The sequence below is a fragment of the Mesoplodon bidens genome, assembly GCF_964165515.1.
Source record: "Mesoplodon bidens genome assembly, chromosome: 11".
Taxonomy (NCBI): Eukaryota; Metazoa; Chordata; class Mammalia; order Artiodactyla; family Ziphiidae; genus Mesoplodon; species Mesoplodon bidens.
The window spans coordinates 57,741,468-57,755,786 of NC_138167.1; the positions used below are offsets into that span (position 1 = coordinate 57,741,468).

General features: G+C 48.3%; 1 protein-coding gene across 9 annotated transcripts in view; it reads right to left on the reverse strand.

Moving 5' to 3' along the window:
- Positions 1–7,023, reverse strand: part of PPP6R2 (protein phosphatase 6 regulatory subunit 2) — an 85,019-nt gene extending 77,996 nt beyond the window's left edge. For 5 of the 9 annotated variants that reach the window (XM_081247939.1, XM_081247938.1, XM_081247935.1 and 2 more), the window contains exon 1: positions 6,812–7,023. The gene's annotated coding sequence lies outside the window, so the exon portion shown is untranslated. Of the gene's footprint in view, positions 1–3,646; positions 4,179–6,811 lie in introns of those variants that run through there. The other 4 variants (XM_081247940.1, XM_081247936.1, XM_081247934.1 and 1 more) reach the window with 2 other exon arrangements.
- Positions 7,024–14,319: the final 7,296 nt, after the last annotated feature.

Consider the following 14,319-nt stretch of genomic DNA (forward strand, 5'->3'; position numbering starts at 1 on the left):
CCTATCCAAATTGAAGAGCTTATTCTAAAACTGGCAAGAGAATTTTGCAGAGGAATAAAGGTGGAGGTCTCACACTACCTGATTTCCAGACGGACCATAAAATTACAGACATTAAGGCAGCATGGGGCTTCCCTGGTGGCGCAGTGGTTAAGAATCCGCCTGCCAATGCAGGGGACACGGGTTCGAGCCCTGGTCCGGGAAGTTCCCACATGCCGTGGAGCAACTAAGCCCGTGCACCACAACTACTGAGCCTGCGCGCTAGAGCCCGCGAGCCACAACTACTGAGCCCGTGTGCCACAACTACTGAAGCCCGCGCGCCTAGAGCCCCTGCTCTGCAATGAGAAGCCACCGCAATGAGAAGCCCGCACACCGCAACGAAGAGTAGCCCCTGCTTGCTTCAACGAGAGAAAGCCCGTGTGCAGCAACGAAGACCCAATGCAGCCAAAAATAAATAAATCATTATTAAAAAAAAAAAAAAAAAGACAGCATGGTGTTGGCACAGGATAGAAATATAGACCAATGGAACATAACAAAAAGCCCAGAAATAAGCCTGCATACACATGTTCAATTAATTTACAATGAAGGATCCCATGCAATTTAAAGGAGGAAAAAGAGTTCTCAACAAACGATGCTAGAATGATTGTATAACTCATACGGGAAAAAAATGTACCCTTTTCCACCTCACACAAAAAATCATGCAAGACAGATCATTCATAAAGGAGATCAGTATTTGCTTGGACGTGGAGGGGCAAAAAAGGGTGGGAAGGAGGGATCCAAAGGGGCAGTCGGAAATTTGAGAAATGATGGATACATTCCCTATCTTGACTGTGGTGATGATTTCACAGGTGTACACATATGTCAAAACTTATCAAATTTTACACTTTAAACATGTGTAGTTTATTGTATGTCATTTGTATCTCAATAAAGCTGTTTAAAAGAAAAAGAGCGGGACTTCCCTGGTGGTCCAGTGGTTAAGACCCCATGCTCTCAATGCAGGGGGCCTGGGTTTGATCCCTGATCGGGGAACTAGATCCTGCGTGCCGCAACTAAGAGCCCACATGCCGCAGCCAAATAAATAAATAAATACAAGACCCGGTGCAGCCAAATAAATAAATACAAAAATAAATAAGTAAATAAATATTTTTTAAAAAAAAATAAAAGAAAAAGAGGAATCATAAACCTGAATACAGAAGCTACCACTATAAAGCTTCTACAAAGACAAAACACTGGACAGTGTCTTCACAATTCTGGTACAGGCACAACTGTCTTACAACACATAAAAAACGTAAAAATAAAATACTGAGCAATTTTGACTTCATCCAAATTAAAATTTTCTGCTCGTAAAAAAATACCATTGGGGGACTTCCCTGTTGGTGCAGTGGTTAAGAATCTGCCTGCCAGGCTTCCCTGGTGGCGCAGTGGTTGAGAGTCCGCCTGCCGATGCAGGGGACACGGGTTTGTGCCCCGGTCCGGGAAGATCCCACATGCCGAAGAGCGGCTGAGCCCGTGAGCCATGGTCGCTAATCCTGCGCGTCCGGAGCCTGTACTCCACAACGGGAGAGGCCACAACAGAGAGAGGCCCGTGTACCACAAAAAAAAAAAAAAAAAAAAGAATCTGCCTGCCAATGCTGGGCACACAGGTTCGATCCCTGGTCCAGAAAGATCCCACATACTGTGGAGCAACTAAGCCCATGTGCCACAACTACTGAGCCTACACACTAGAGCCCGTGAGTCACAACTACTGAACCCACGTGCCACAACTACTGAAGCTCATGCACTCTAGGGCACACGTGCCACAACTACTGAGCCCGCATCCTGCAACTACTGAAGCCCGCACGCCTAGGTCCTGTGCTCTGCAACAAAAGAAGCCACCTCAATGAGGCAATGAGAAGCCCATGCACTGCAACAAAAAGTAGCCACCACTCGCCACAACTAGAGAAAGCCTGTGTGCGGCAACAAAGACCCAACACAGCCAAAAATAAATAAAATTTAAAAAAAAAGATACCATTAAGAAACAAATAGGCAAACCACAAAATAGGAAACAACATTCACCCCTCACTTCCTCTCCTCCTCCCACTCCCTCACTGTATATGTATATACATACACACAAATATCATAAAGGACTTACAACAGAATATTTTTTTGAATTCCTAAAACTGAATAATAAAGACAATCCAACAAAAAGTGGACAAAAGACCTGACACTTCGCAAGAGATACACAGATGGTCAAAAAGCATATGAAAAGTTGCTCACCACTGTTATTAAAACCATAATGAAATACCACTACCACCTGAATTAAAGTTAAAAAGACTGACAATATCAAGAGTTGGTATGCATGTGGAGAAACTAGAACTCTCAAACATTACTGATGGGAGTATGAAATGGTACCAGTTTGGAAAACTGTTTAGCATTTTTTATTTTGTTTTGTTTTTTAAATTTATTTGGCTGCATTGGGTCTCTGTTGCTGTGCATGGGCTTTCTCTAGTTGCGGTGAGCAGGGGCTACTCTTCATTGCGGTGTGCAGGCTTCTCATTGTGGTGGCTTCTCTTGTTGCGGAGCATGGGCTCTAAGTGCGCAGGCTTCAGCAGTTGTGGCACGCAGGCTCAGCAGCTGTGGCTCTTGGGCTCTAGAGCGCAGGCTTAGTAGTGGCACACGGGCTTAGTTGCTCCATGGCATGTGGGAATCTTCCCAGACCAGGGCTCGAACCCATGTCCCTTGCATTGGCAGGCAGATTCTTAACCACTGTGCCACCAGGGAAGTCCCTGTTTGGCATTTTCTAAAAACAAATTAAACATATATCTATACTATGACCCAGCAATTCCACTCCTAGATATTCACTCAAAAGATATAACACATGTCCACAAAAGAATGTACAATAAACTCAGTGACTTTACTCACAACAGCTAAAAAGTGAAAGCAACCCAAATGTCTACCAATAAGAAAAATATTTTCACACAAAGGAATACTACTCAAACTATAAAACTATAGACAGGCATCAAAATCAATAAATTTCAAAAACATTATCTGAGCAAAAGAAGACAGACACAAAAGAGCATATACTTTATGACTCCATTTACATGACGTTCAAGGATGTGCAAAATTAATCTGTAAAAACAGAAATCAGAACAAATGTTGCCTTGCGATTTTGAAGGATAGCTTTAATACCTGAAAAGGGACACAAAGAAAAACTTTTAGGGATGACAGAAATGTTCTATATCTTTACATGAGTGATGGATACACGGGTGTATACATTTGTTAAAATTCATCAAACTTATATACTTAGGATCTGTACTTTGCACTGGGTGTAAAATATTCTTCAATAATTTTTAAATGGTGGAATATTTTTAAAGAAATAAAAGATTGCACATTCTGTGTTAAAAAGAGAGCTGCTTGCTGTATATGGACATGACATGATTTCCAAGAGGAAGAGGATAGCTGATGGACAGGGTGAGAATGATACACATTTTGGTGTCCTCTGAATTTTATGCTGAGTTCAGATTACCATGTGCATAACCACCCACTGGAGTATGACCACATGAGTTGAGTCCTGGCTCTCTCATTTATTTACCGCTACCCTTGGGTACATTACTTGTTTGTGCCTCAGTGTTCTCACATGAATATTAACAGGAATATTAAGAGTAACGACCTCATTAACTTGTTTTTACGAATTAAATGGACTTCTCTGGTGGTCCAGTGGTTAAGGCTCCGGGCTTCCAATGCAGCAGGCACAGGTTCGATCCCTGGTCGGGGAACTAAGATCCCACATGCCGCATGGCATGGCCAAAAAAAAAAAAAGAATTAAATGATTACTGGGTTAGATGTCAAAATATAGAATTTAGCACTGGTTTTCACTCTCTGGTCTATAGTAAATTCTGCACAAGTCACGTACTCACTTTATGTCAAAATGTTATGTCTCATGAAAATACAAAGCTAACAAAAGGTAAAGCATTTTGTTAAAAAAAAAAAAAATCAGGAATTTCCTGGCTGTCCGGTGGTTAAGACTTGGACTTTCACTGCCGTGGACCCAGGTTCAATCCCTGGTCAGGGAACTAAGATACCACAAGGCGCGGTGCGAGCAAAAAAAAAAAAAAAAAAAAGTGGACTTCCCTGGTGGCGCAGTGGTTGAGTCCACCTGCTGATGCAGGGGACACGGGTTCATGCCCCGGTCCGGGAAGATCCCACATGCCGCGGAGCGGCTGGGCCTGTGAGCCATGGCCGCTGAGCCTGCGCATCTGGAGCCTGTGCTCTGCAACGGGAGAGGCCACAACAGTGAGAGGCCCGCATACCGAAAAAAAAAAAAAAAAAGTAAAAAAGATTAAATGAGGCACTTTATTTTTTTTAATGAGGTACTTTAAAAAGTGGCTGGGCTTGTTTTTCTAAATGAAGTTTTATTGGAACACATACATGCACGAACACCAAAGTGCCTAAAACATAATCGATTACCGTTATTATTCAAAAATGTAAAAACAGTACTTTAAAAGTTAGCCTTTTCCTTAACCAAAAAAAAAGGGGGGGAAGAGAGGCTTTAATCAGCCAGCCTGGGATGCAAATCCTGGCTCTATCACCTGTTTGTTGTATATCTTAGTTTCTTCATCTATAAAACAGGAAAATAATAGTTCCTATACCCTAGGGTTCCTATGAGGATTAAATAATTCATATTAAGCATGTAAGACAGCAGCACACAATAAATGATCGAAGTGTTCTACTGCGTGTGTGTGCAAATAAATAGCCATTTCCTAGGCTTCAAACATTATCCTGTGCTGAGGTCATATACCTGCAGCCTGACCTCTCCTCTGGGCTCCAGATTCTTCTGCAAGATTCTTTCTCCCTAACTACCCTTTAACTTGTCAGACTTCTCCCACTACTTTCAGCCACAAGAAAGCCTTACTTTCCGCCTCCAACCTAAAACAACTCCCCTGCAACTGCCACCACCCCCCCCAGCTTCCCCATCCACCCATCCAAAGTGCCCCAGTCCACCCATGTATGCCATCAATAAGCCTAGAAATCATCCCGAGTCCTCCCTTCCCCTCACACCCCTCTCCTAATCCATCAGCGCGTCCCAATAGCTCTACCTCCAAAATTACTCCCTCAGTCATCACCAAGGTCTAAACCACAAACACACTCACTCCCAATGCCTTGTCTCTCCCCCTCTTATTCATGTGTTGATGGCCCTCCCCAGCTCAATCTCCAGCCTGGGTCCCTCAAACTCAGACTCAACAGCCTGCAAGGAACAGCATGACTGGAAGGCCAATGCCCTAACCAAGGCTCTTGTGTCTCCCCGTTACCCTGGCCACATATCAGTCTTATCTAGGTTCCTGGAGGTCCACCTCAGGGCCTTTGCATGTGCTGCCCCCTCGGTCTAGAAGTCTCTGTCCCCCACTCTTCTCATAGCCAGCTGCTTCTTGCCTTCCAGAGCTTAGCTGACGTGACAGTTTGAGATGCCAAAAGGGAAGAGAAGCCAGAAAGGAAGGGACATGAAGAAAAGGTGAACAGCTGAGAGTGCCAGTGAGGGCCTGGGCACTGAGAGGCCAAGGGCATGGCAGGAAGAGGCCATGGGGGAGGTGACAGGTGGGTGAAAGAGTAAGAGGCTGGAAAAGGCCCTAAGGACAAGACAGGTGGGTACAGGGACAAAATGGGGGAGGGGGTACAGTGAAATGCAGGAACTAAGCGGAAGTGACAGACTGAACGAGCTGGTGGTGACAGGGCAGGGGATCAGTACCAAAGTGGGAGCGGTCAGTAACAAGTGGGCGGACGATGCAGGTAGTTAGGCTGTAAGGACACAAAGCAGAAGTGGGGGTGTGCGGAAGATGTCACAGTGATGGTGGGAGGACATTCAATGGGCCCGTAAAGTACATGGGGGAAGGTGACAGGTGTGAAGGGAAGAGGTGATGGAGATGAAGGAAGAAATGGGGCTGCGAGGGGTAAGGAGGTGACAGAATGGGGGTAGGTGACTGGAGACACATGAGCCCACATGGTAATGGAAAGGGGACAGTAGCAGGGAGAGGAGCCAGTGAGTGGATAAGGGGACTGATGACAGCGGGCAGTGGGGAGGGTAGAGTCCCACATCGACTGGCAGGAGACCAGCCCTGGAGAGGGCACTGCGAGGGGGAGCACTGGCAGGTGGGTCAGGGCACTGACGGGAAGGGTCCCTAACAGAGCGGTGTGAGGGAGGAAGCAGTGAGGAGGGGAGTGGGGACACCGACAATCTTGGGAGGACTGATGGGGGATCTCGCCTGGGGGGCACTGATGTTGGGGGCATCGGCAGCACAGGGGGAGGAAGGACATTAGGGGGAGGTTACTGGCAGGGAGGAGGGCACTTGGGGGGTCACTGATGTGGGAGACGCTGACTGGAAGGGCACCACAGGTGGGGGTGAACACCGCTTTGGGGGACTCTGAGGGGATAAAGGAGGCGGGAGGGCACTGACATGGGACACTACCGGAGTGGTGCGGTGGACACTGATGGGAGGTCACTGGTGCGGGTGGGCCGTCAAGGGAGACACTGGTGGTGGACACTGACACGACGTCACTGTCAGGGGTGGACGCCGTTGTAGAGGACACTGACGGGGCGGGCACTGATATGGGGGAAACTGATCTGGTGGACACTAACCTGGGGGACGCTGACAAGGGTGGGCACTGACAAGGCGAGCATCACGGCGGCAGCGACGGGCGGGGCGTGGACGCTGACAAAGGGGTGGACACTGAGGGGGCAGCGACAGGCAGCGGGTGGACGCCGACATGAGGACACTGACGGGGTGGCCCCTCCGGGCCCGGCCAGCTAGTACCGCCGGCTCTGAGACGCGGCCGCACTCACCTGCCCCGCGGGCCGGGCGTCGCGGCGGCTCCTCGGAGGCCCGGGTGGAGGCCAGGGCGCGGGCGGAGGCGAAGCCCGGGCGGCCTGGGGCGGGCCGCGCGCACATGGGCCCGGCCGGGCGAGGCGCCCACGGACACGGCGCCTACAGACTCAGCGCGGCGGGCCGGCGGCTCGGGACCGGCTCGGGCCGCGGGCGGCGCTCCGGTCACTCCAAAATGGCGGTGGCGGCGGCCGGGCGCGCGCACGCCGGGGGCGGGGCCTCGTGCGGGGGCGGGGCCTCGTGCGGGGCCTCGCGCTCGCAGCGTGGCGGGGCCTCTAGGTGGGCGGGACCTCTGTTGGACGGGGCCTCGCGGCGTGGGGCGGGCGAGGCTTCCTCCGCTGGTCCCTCTGAGGTATCGCAAAATTTCTGCAAGAGCGTAAGTAAGTTTTGATGGGATAATGCGTTTGCGGTGATACATTTTCTAACACAACGTCAGCAACAGAACAACCCCTCCGGAGGCCTGAAACGATTTGAGGGTCACACATCTGGGGCAGGGGTATCCCTGCTCCCTGGGAGCCTTACTCTAAGGCTGAAGGCCTCTGCGACTGGGGCAGCTGGGTGTCTCCTGAACTCCTTGGGCACATGGCGTGGACAAGGCCAGAGCAACAGTGAGCAGTGGTCAGCTCTCCGTCCTCACTACTACCCGGACTGGGAGCGTCGGAGCAGCAGCCACCAGACCCCTGGTTTTTCCAGGTGCCCCCCAGGTTCTCGTAGTATTTTGCACATTAAAATATGTGCATTTGGCATTTGTCGAAGTTGTTTGACTCAATCAAACTGATCTCTAAAATGCGAATTGTTATTTCAGGTGGCAGCGTGAACCATGGGAGACGTGGAAAAAGAAATGGAACACGTAAGGAACATCTAACGCTCTTGCCAGTCATCCCCTTACTGCCTCTCGGCTTCCAATGCACGTGGTCCGTGGCGGAAACGGATCTGACCCCTGGCCATGCTGAGCCTTGGCGGCAGAGGGAGCGGGAGACATTGCGGGAGAAGGTTTGCTCCGGAGCTGCTCAGCGGGTGGCAGGCGCCCGCTTCCCCACGTCTGGCTCCTGCGGAGACATCTTCCCCTGGACGTCTTCCCCAGGCAAACGGCAGGGCAGGTTTCTGGCAAGTTCTGTAGGATGAACTTTCAGGAAGTGGGAATTAAAAAAGCGTCAAGCTCTCAACCGCGAATAGATTACAAGCCCTGCAAGCGCAGACCCCACCCCCAAGGCTGGAGGTGCGGTGGGTAGAGCTGCAGAACAGGGGCTCAGGGCTAGGAGTCCCAGTGCTTGAGATGCTCCCACTGGTTGTCCGGCTGTGCGTGCCTGCAACCCTCATCCTGATCGTGATGTTCTTCTGGGGTCAGCCAGGGCTCCTCCCCTCTCCCACCCCATCCTTGGTTCATCCACACGTCCCTCAACTTCTAACTACAGCCAGCTCTCCTCCTGCAGCCCTGGTCCAGGTTTCTCTCACCTGACTCACAGCAGCAGCCTCCCAGCAGGCTCCCGGCTTCTATCCTGCCACACTTGCTGGAGGCCAGCTTGTTGCAGTCAGCAGAGCACCCAGTGAAAAGAAGTCTAGGGCTTCCCTGGTGGCGCAGTGGTTGGGAGTCCGCCTGCCGATGCAGGGGACGCAGGTTCGTGCCTCGGTCCAGGAGGATCCCACATGCCGCGGAGCGGCTGGGCCTGCGCGTCCGGAGCCTGTGCTCCGCAGTGGGAGAGGCCACAGCAGTGAGAGGCCCGTGTACCAAAAAAAAAAAAAAAAAAAAACTGTGGGGGACCCAGTCATAAGGGAGCCCACACAATACTGTGAGATTTACCCCTGGAACATGAGCAGGTTCCCAAGTAAATATAAGAGCAAAGTCCCCTCAAGCTTTCTGCAGGGGGAGGGAAGGAACCATTTCCTAATGCGACAGAGCACTCTGCTCTCCTTAACAAGGCTGCTCTCAAGGAAAACTTGTTAACCAGAGCCTGACCTGCTGGGGTGTTGTCAGAGCCTAACTGACCAGGGGAAGGGAAATGCCCAGCTCCAGCCTCCTCTGGGCAGCCTGTCCCAACCAAGGGGAGAAAAATGACTGAGAAACACTTGTGAAGTTCACAGTCCAGAGGCACAGGCTGAGTAAAAGAACTGAGGCCTGATCACAGGACCATAGAAGGCTTCCCCTCTCCCACACCTCACCTCCACATTATTAAGACCTACTTATAGCAGTTCCTTTCACCCAGTACATCATGTCTGGCTATCAGGAAAAAATTACAAAGCAAATTACACAATTAAAGGGTAAAAAACACAATTTGAAGAGACAGAGCAAGGTTCAGAACCAGATAGGGCAGAGATGTTGGAATTATCAGACTGGGAATTTAAAACCATTATGTTTAATATGCTGAGGGCTCTCATGGATAAAGTAGACGACATGTAAGAACAGATGGGTAATGCAAGCGGAGAGATGGAAATGCTAAGAAAGAACCAAAAAGAAATGCTAGACATAAAAAACGCCGTAGCAGATATGAAGACTGCCTTTGATGGGCTTATTAGCAGACTGGATAACACTAAGGAAAGAATCTCTGAACTGGAGGATATCGCAATAGAATCTTCAAAAACTGAAAGGCAAACAGAACAAAGACTGAAAAAAAACAGAACATCCAAGGACTTTTGTTCTACAAAAGGTGTAACATACACATAATGGGAATATCAGAACAAGAAGAAAGAAACGGAAGAAATATTTGAAATGATTCTACATTGCACTAAAGGTTCTAGTCAGTGCAATAAGGCAAGAAAAAAATTAAAGTCATACAGATTAAAAGGAAGAAGCAAAATTGTCTTTATTCACAGATAACATGATCATCTATTTAGAAAATCCTAAGGGATCTATCAAAAAAATCTGCTAGAAACAATAAACTAGTTTAACAAGGTCACAGGATACAATATCGATATACAAACAACAGTTGTATTTCTATAATTAGAAACAAACAATCTGAAAATGGAATTAAGAAAAAAATTCCAGGGAATTCCCTGGCCGTCCAATGGTTAGGACTCGGCACTTTCACTGCCGAGGGCCTGGATTCAATCTCTGGTCAGGGAACTAAAGTCCCACGTGCCACACGGTGTGGCCAAAAGGAAAGGAAAAGAAAAGAAAAAGATTCCATTTACAACTGCATCAAAATGAATAAAATACTTAGGAATAAATATAACAAAAGAAGTGCATACAGAAAAGAGTCAGTGCAGCAGGCTAACAAGTTACCAAAAAACAAAACAAAAACAAACAAACAAATAAAACCCCTGCTTACACAGTTAGCCCTTGACTGGCATCTGAGAACCTGGATTTTGGGAAGGTTCCCACCATCCCTGGAAATGATCAGAGTGGCTCTTTGAGCCAGACAATATGACTTATGTTGAAATCTGCTTTCTTTCCGGGTGCCTGGAATTTTGTTAGGCACCAGACAGAGACTGCCTATCTGGCCAGCCCTGCACTGGACTGAACAGTGGCCCCACCCGAAAGATATACATCTACCCCAAACCTGTGAATTGGAAAAAGGGTCTTTGCAGATGTTATTAAGTTAAGATCTCAAGACAGATCATCCTGGATCAGCGTGGGTCTTAAATCCAATGACAAGTATCCTTCTCAGAAAAGGAGAGACGACACAGGGAAGAAAGCGATGTAAAGACAGAGACAGAAATTGGAGTGATAAACCTACAAGGATTGCTGGCAGCAACCAGAAGGTAGCATAGAGGCCTGAAATGGATTGTCCCTTGGAGCCTCTGTAAGGAACCAACCAGGCTGACACCTTGATTTCAGGCTTCTGGCCTCCTGAACTGTGAGAGAACAAATTTCTGTTGTTTGAAGTCTCCAGGTTTGTATCAGTTTGTTACAGCAGCCTTAGGAAATAAATATAAGTTCCCAATAAAACTGTGGGCGCTGAGTTTCTGATGAACTTATCTGGTTGGCAACATTTCACACCCATTGTCACAACTCCCTGGGACAATTAAGTTTGTCCTGTGTAGCTACATGATGACCGTGGTAGCTGGCACCTGGTCTCCCCCAAACTTAGCCCCATGAGCCTTTTCCCTTTGCTGATTTTACCTTGTATCCTTTTCCTGTAATAAATCATGGCCATGAAAATGACTCTATGCTGAGTCCTATGAGCCCTTCTACAAATCATCAAATCTGGGGGTGATCTTGCAACTCCCATGCAATAAAAACTACAAAACACTGCTGAGAAGAATTAGACAAGACCTAAATAAATGGAGAGACATGCTATGTTCATGGATTAAAAGACTCAATATTGGGCTTCCCTGGTGGCACAGTGGTCAAGAATCCGCCTGCCAATGCAGGGGACACGGACTTGAGCCCTGGTCCGAGAAGAACCCACATGCTGCGGAGCAACTAAGCCCGTGCGCCATAACTACTGAGCCTGTGCTCTAGAGCCCACGAGCTACAGCTACTGAAGCCTGCACGCCGAGAGCCCGTGCTCTGCAACAAGTGAAGCCACTGCAATGAGAAGCCCACGCACCACAACAAAGAGTAGGCCCCGCTCGCCGCAACTAGAGAAAGCCCACGCGCAGCAACAAAGACCCAAAGCAGCCAAAAATAAATAAATAATAAATAAATAAATAAATAAATAAATAAATTTAGTTTTTAAAAATTCCTTAAAATAAAAAGAAAGACTCAGTATTGCCAAGATGGCAATTCTCCCCAAACCTGATCAATAGATTCAGTGCAATATCGGTGAATTTTTCAACAGGTGGTCTTTTTTTTTAATAGAAACTGACAAGCTAATACTAAAATTTACACAGAAATGCAAGGGATTGAGGTAGCCAAAACAGTTTTGAAAATTAGAGGACTCACACTTTTTTTTTTAGATGTTTTAGGACTTTAATGTCCTTCACATGGTCAACATAAAACACTGACAATGGATGAACAATAGGGGAAGAGACTCTTCAGCAAAGATCTTCCCGAACTCACAGCATCACTGGTCAAACACCAGAAAGAGAACAGTCACGTGAAGAAACAGTAAGGGAGTTTAACACAGATTTTTAGTTTAACAGCATAACTGAAAAACAAAACCAACCAACCAACCAACCGTTCTTCTACCCACTGAAAGGAAAGTAAAAGTGAATCAGGGAGCTTCCAAATCTTGTGAAGCAGCTTAAAAAGTGAGGGGGAGGGGGAAGGGGAGGCACACAACTGTTGAGAACGTAACACTCTAATGCACAAGGTCAAGGATGCTAACAAATTCTCAAAGTCTCAAAATACACCAAAAAGAACCGTATTATTAGAAATATAAAGGCACAGAGATATAAATGCATAGAGATATAAACTATTTGGTATTAAAAACAGACCTTGCTATATAAACATATAGTAAGTCACTTTTATCGCTTTATGAGAATAACCGTATAAAGAAAGAATTCAGAAGACCCCACTGCTGTCATCTTGCAATGGATCAAAATTCAACACCTCGAGGGCCCCACCCACCCTCCCTGCTGTGTGTCTGTGTGTCTCTAAAAACAATAACCTTCCATTTGCATATAATTAAACCCACAGGCGGCTCTGAATATGAGATCTAGGCAGAAAAAGTAGCAGCAAAGACAACAGTAGCTAGAATTTGGTAGAAAAGCAAGAGAAGATTTTTTAAAAGCTTCCAGTTCAAGTCAGAATTAAGGTTAAGTTTCAACAGCTTGGCATAGCTGTGGATGTTTTGCTGTTCTCTATGCCCTTTCAGGGAGATCGTATTGAGTTCAAGAGCTTTGTTGAGAAATCTTTTTTCTAAAGCATCATCTACTTTGGTGTTGCCAATGTGGAATGGAATATTCATCTTGCTTCTATTCTGGGGCTCCACCGGACATCAATTCTAATATTAGCTTTTCCTTTTCGACCACTTCCCCAAATTATATTTCTCTTTTTCTGTCTAGCAGCTTTGGAGGGTTCCTTCACTGATGGAGAAGTTATCCACTGGTACAAGTGGACTTTGTCTTATATCCAGAACAAGCAGAGTTCTGTTGGTTTCAAGGGCCTTTAGTAGAGCCTTTGCTCCTTCACTGGTGAGGCCACACTGCTGCAGGTCAAGTGCTCTAAGCCACAAATCCTCACTAAGAGATTCTGCAAAAGCACTTGCACCCAGGTCACCAATGAGCGTGTCGCAGTTCAGAGTGATGCCCCTCAAACCAGCCATACAGTCAAGATCAGGACTCCTGGAACAAAGACTCTCAGCCCAGGTTTCTTCATGCCTTCTGGTAGTCTGATACTTCAAGATCTTGGCCATGTGATCTGCTCCCTGCCATGTCAGATTACATCCCGTGAAGTTTACTGTCTTAGGAGTGATAGAGTTCTTTACACCTTGACAAATAATTTCTAAACCTCCATCTCCAAGTGGACAATTCTCAAGATACATGTGCACCAAAGTGGACGATTTATTCAATCCCTTTGTTAACATAGTTAAGTCTCTCTCTCTCTCAGAACTAGCCCATTTAGCTCCAGGTTCCTTAGCGCACCGACGCACTTACACAGCATTTAAGAGCTTCACACAACTAGAAGGTCGCCTCTTTCTTTCTTTTTTTTTTTTTTTTGCGGTACGTGGGCCTCTCACTGTTGTGGCCTCTCCCGTTGCGGAGCACAGGCTCCGGACGTGCAGGCTCAGCGTCCATGGCTCACGGGCCCAGCCGCTCTGCGGCATGTGGGATCTTCCCGGACTGGGGCACGAACCCGTATCCCCTGCCTCCGCAGGCGGACTCTCAACCACTGGGCCACCAGGGAAGCCCTTTATTTCTTATCGCAGGAACACGACTCCTGTAAACTTTATTTCTGTCACAACCTGTCTCGTCCAGCCGTGGCTGGAAGAAGCTCTGGATACAGATCAGGGGCAGAGGGTGCTCAGGTGCGGCGCCCAGTCCACCCCACGGAGGCGGTCGGCGTTAAGTCCAGCAGGCCCTCCCGCAGGGAAGCACGGAAGGCGGGCAGAGGCACTGAGTCTTGCAGCGCGCACAGGTCCTCAGAGCGCGGGAAGAAGTCGGCTGTGGTGTCGCAGCGCAGCTTCACCGAGTGATCATGGCCCGAGCGCGGCCTCGGGGACACTTGCTGCGGACACGATGCCCACACCCGCCTGGGGGCCCCGGCTCGCCTCCCGGCCCCTCGGGCGCTCACCGCCCGGTGGCTGCGGCCCCGCAGCGTGCGCAGGACCCGCGTTGCAGCCAGACAATGCAGGGCCACGGGCCCCAGCTAGGCCAGCCCCTCCATGTCGCGCTACCGCGCCACCTCCTGCGGCGCATCGCCGGCCCTTGGCGCCAGCCTCATCGCCCTCCGCAGGCGAGGCTGCGGTTCAAACTGGCAGGCGGCCCCGTGGGGGCGGGGCTCGAGGACCGACTCACACTTCTTGAATTCAAAATGTACTATAAAGCTAGAATAATCAAGACAGAATAGAATTGGCATAAGGATAGGCATGTATATCAATAGAACAGAGTAGCAAAAAAAAAACACCTCAAAAATATGATCAGT